At 40.6% G+C, this 5,000-nt stretch overlaps 1 pseudogene; it reads right to left on the bottom strand.

Annotated features, from left to right (window-relative positions):
* LOC124014602 overlaps positions 1–4,307 on the bottom strand; it is a 24,841-nt pseudogene extending 20,534 nt beyond the window's left edge.
* Between the last annotated feature and the right edge of the window lie 693 nt (positions 4,308–5,000).

The raw sequence follows: 5,000 nt of genomic DNA, 5'->3' as shown, positions 1-5,000 counted from the left end.
CCAATCAATCAACCAACCAATCAATCAACCACCCAATCAATCAACCACCCAATCAACCACCCAATCAATCAACCACCCAATCAATCACCCAATCAATCAACCACCCAATCAACCACCCAATCAACCACCCAATCAACCAACCAATCAATCAACAAATTAGCCAATCAGTGTGTTAGTTACCTGGCTATGATGAGGGTCCAGTTGTACATTACAGGAATAGTGATGACAAGGAGCCAGTTATAATACATGTTACCTGCTGGGTCTATCACCGTGATCTCTTTAGGCCTGGCAACACACACACACACACACACACACACACACACACACACACACACACACACACACACACACACACACACACACACACACACACACACACACACACACACACACACACACACACACACACACACACACACACACACACACACACACACACACACACACACACACACACACACACACACACACACACACACACACACACACACGCACGCACACACACACACACACACAGGGAAAAATAGACAAGGCATTCTCTTTATGCCCGAGGGACAAAGACTGGGGTTATACAGCACATACAGGGTGTATAAGGGTTATACCATTTTAAAAGCTTAGTTTATACGGGTTATACCATTTTAAAAGCTTAGTTTATACGGGTTATACCATTTTAAAAGCTTAGTTTATACGGGTTATACCATTTTAAAAGCTTAGTTTATACGGGTTATACCATTTTAAAAGCTTAGTTTATACGGGTTATACCATTTTAAAAGCTTAGTTTATACGGGTTATACCATTTTAAAAGCTTAGTTTATACGGGTTATACCATTTTAAAAGCTTAGTTTATACGGGTTATACCATTTTAAAAGTTTAGTTTATACGGGTTATACCATTTTAAAAGCTTAGTTTATACGGGTTATACCATTTTAAAAGTTTAGTTTATACGGGTTATACCATTTTAAAAGCTTAGTTTATACGGGTTATACCATTTTAAAAGCTTAGTTTACACGGGTTATACCATTTTAAAAGCTTAGTTTATACGGGTTATACCATTTTAAAAGCTTAGTTTACACGGGTTATACCATTTTAAAAGCTTAGTTTACACGGGTTATACCATTTTAAAAGCTTAGTTTATACGGGTTATACCATTTTAAAAGTTTAGTTTATACGGGTTATACCATTTTAAAAGCTTAGTTTATACGGGTTATACCATTTTAAAAGCTTAGTTTATACGGGTTATACCATTTTAAAAGCTTAGTTTACACGGGTTATACCATTTTAAAAGCTTAGTTTATACGGGTTATACCATTTTAAAAGCTTAGTTTACACGGGTTATACCATTTTAAAAGCTTAGTTTATACGGGTTATACCATTTTAAAAGCTTAGTTTACACGGGTTATACCATTTTAAAAGCTTAGTTTACACAGCCACTCCAATGACTTTGTATTGGGCATATCTGATTTGTGTTGTTGTGTAAACACATGGAATCAGATCCTTTGGGTTCTGATGTTGTACCGCATGGCAACTTTATAAAAACCCAGCTGGGGCTTTACGAAGACACTTACGCTTCAGCTTTGGCCTTCTCCTCTTTCCTTCTTCTCCTTCTCCTCTTTCTCCTTCAACTCCTTCTCCTCTTTCTCCTTCTTCTTCTGTTCCTTTCTCTCCCTTTTCTCCTGCTTTTCTTTCCTTGATAAAAATGGAGGATGAGTGGATGTCACAGGATGAGGCACAATTTGGACCTATATAGTGTGATGAGGCACAATTTGGATGAGGCACAATTTGGGCCCTAGTCTAAAGTAGTGCACTACCCCTATAGATCCCTTTATAGTGCACTATAAAGGGAGTAGCGTGCCATTTGGGAAACTAGAGGTTCTGTCATGAGATCTGTCTGGAAATGTAAATGAAACTACAGGTGAGATTGTTCTGTAATGAGATCAGTATGGAAACTAGAGGTTCTGTTATGAGATCAGTCTGGAAACTAGAGGTTCTGTCATGAGATCAGTCTGGAAACTAGAGGTGAGATTGTTCTGGAAACTAGAGGTGAGATTGTTCTGGAAACTAGATGTGAGATTGTTCTGGAAACTAGAGGCGAGATTGTTCTGGAAACTAGAGGCGAGATTGTTCTGGAAACTAGAGGCGAGATTGTTCTGGAAACTAGAGGTGAGATTGTTCTGGAAACTAGAGGTGAGATTGTTCTGGAAACTAGAGGTTAGATTGTTCTGGAAACTAGAGGTGAGATTGTTCTGTCATGAGATCAGTCTGGAAACTAGAGGTTCTGTTACGAGATCAGTCTGGAAACTAGAGGTTCTGTCATGAGATCAGTCTGGAAACTAGAGGTGAGATTGTTCTGTCATGAGATCAGTCTGGAAACTAGAGGTTCTGTTACGAGATCAGTCTGGAAACTAGAGGTTCTGTTACGAGATCAGTCTGGAAACTAGAGGTTCTGTCATGAGATCAGTCTGGAAAACTAGAGGTTCTGTCATGAGATCAGTCTGGAAAACTAGAGGTTCTGTTACGAGATCAGTCTGGAAAACTAGAGGTTCTGTCATGAGATCAGTCTGGAAACTAGAGGTGAGATTGTTCTGCAAACTAGAGGTGAGATTGTTCTGCAAACTAGAGGTGAGATTGTTATGGAAACTAGAGGTGAGATTGTTCTGGAAACTAGAGGTGAGATTGTTCTGGAAACTAGAGGTGAGATTGTTTTGGAAACTAGAGGTGAGATTGTTCTGGGAACTAGAGGTGAGATTGTTCTGGAAACTAGAGGTGAGATTGTTCTGGAAACTAGAGGTGAGATTGTTCTGTCATGAGATCAGTCTGGAAACTAGAGGTTCTGTTATGAGATCAGTCTGGAAACTAGAGGTTCTGTCATGAGATCAGTCTGGAAAACTAGAGGTTCTGTCATGAGATCAGTCTGGAAACTAGAGGTGAGATTGTTCTGCAAACTAGAGGTGAGATTGTTATGGAAACTAGAGGTGAGATTGTTCTGGAAACTAGAGGTGAGATTGTTCTGCAAACTAGAGGTGAGATTGTTCTGGAAACTAGAGGTAAGTTTGTTCTGGAAACTAGAGGTGAGATTGTTCTGGAAATTAGAGGTGAGATTATTCTGGAAACTAGAGGTGAGATCTGTCTGGAAACTAGAGGTGAGATTGTTCTGGAAACTAGAGGTGAGATTGTTCTGGAAACTAGAGGTGAGATTGTTCTGGAAACTAGAGGTGAGTTTGTTCTGGAAACTAGAGGTGAGATTGTTCTGCAAACTGTTAGAGGTGAGATTGTTCTGGAAACTAGAGGTGAGATTGTTCTCAGGAAACTAGAGTTCTGTGAGATTGTGTCTGAAAAAACTAGATCAGTCTGGAAACTAGAGGTGAGATTGTTCTGCAACTAAGAGGTGATTGTTATGGAAACTAGATGAGATTGTTCTGGAAACTGGAGATTGTTCTGCAAACTAGAGGTTCTGTTATGAGATAAGTTTGTTCTGGAAACTAGAGGTGAGATTGTTCTGTGGAAACTAGAGGTGAGATCTTGTCTGGAAACTAGAGGTGAGACTGGAAACTAGAGGTGAGATTGTCTCTGATAGAGTTTGTTCTGGAAACTGAGATTGTTCTGCAAACTAGAGGTGAGATTGTTCTGGAAACTAGAGGTGAGATTGTTCTGGAAACTAGAGGTGAGATCTGTCTGGAAACTAGAGGTGAGATTGTTCTGGAAACTAGAGTTGAGATTGTTCTGGAAACTAGAGGTGAGATCTGTCTGGAAACTAGAGGTGAGATCTGTCTGGTAACTAGAGGTGAGATTGTTCTATGAGTTCATCTGACTCTGAGTAAATAGAACAATAAGCAGTATCCCTTTTGTAGACTTCAGGACTAGGGTCGCAAAGTACGTTATCGTCCATATTTGGGTCTGTGTGTGTTCTTACTCTTCCTCGTTGCTGTTGCTGTTGTTCATGTTGAATGGAACCTGCACACCGGAGCTCCTTAAACACCTGGATGAGAGATCATAATAACAGAAGTCAGTTCTTGGTTCTATGCTCAATGTTCTAAAGTTCTATGTTCTAGATTCCAAAGTTCAAGGTTCTAGGTTCTAAAGTTCTATGTTTTAGGTTCTAAAGTTCTATGTTCTAGGTTCTAAAGTTCTATGTTCAAGGTTCTATGGTCTATGGGTCCTTACCTGTGGACCTCGCCCCTCTCCTCTGTCTCCCCCTCCATATCCTGCAGAACGATGAGTGGCGGAGAGCAGGGCTGGGGGTGGGCGGGGCCAGCAGGGGTCACAGGGGTCACCTTCACTGACATCGCAGGAAGTTCTTCCTCTTGGTTTCCTGTGAGGTCAGAAGTAACAGCCCTATCTCAGATAGAGTAGAGGGACTAGTTGATACTCAGATAGAGTAGTGGTACTGGGACTAGTTGATACTCAGATAGAGTAGTGGGACTAGTTGATATCAGATAGAGTAGTGGGACTAGTTGATATCAGATAGAGTAGTGGGACTAGTTGATACTCAGATAGAGTAGTGGGACTAGTTGATACTCAGATAGAGTAGTGGGACTAGTTGATATCAGATAGGGTAGTGGGACTAGTTGATATCAGATAGAGTAGTGGGACTGGGACTAGTTGACATCAGATAGAGTAGTGGGACTAGTTGATATCAGATAGAGTAGTGGGACTAGTTGATATCAGATAGAGTAGTGGTACTGGGACTAGTTGATACTCAGATAGAGTAGTGGGACTAGTTGATATCAGATAGAGTAGTGGGACTAGTTGATATCAGATAGAGTAGTGGGACTAGTTGATACTCAGATAGAGTACTGGGACTAGTTGATATCAGATAGAGTAGTGGGACTAGTTGTGGTCCTTCTGTAGCTCAGTTGGTAGAGCATGGTGCTTGTAACGCCAGGGTAGTGGGTTCGATCCCCGGGACCACCCATACATAGAATGTATGCACACATGATTGTAAGTCGCTTTGGATAAAAGCGTCTGCTAAATGGCATATATTATTATATATTATATATATT

This window comes from Oncorhynchus gorbuscha, linkage group LG25 (genome assembly GCF_021184085.1).
Source record: "Oncorhynchus gorbuscha isolate QuinsamMale2020 ecotype Even-year linkage group LG25, OgorEven_v1.0, whole genome shotgun sequence".
NCBI classification, from domain to species: domain Eukaryota; kingdom Metazoa; phylum Chordata; class Actinopteri; order Salmoniformes; family Salmonidae; genus Oncorhynchus; species Oncorhynchus gorbuscha.
The sequence above is the reverse complement of the archived record's forward strand: the minus strand, read 5'-3'. Positions and strand labels throughout refer to the sequence as shown.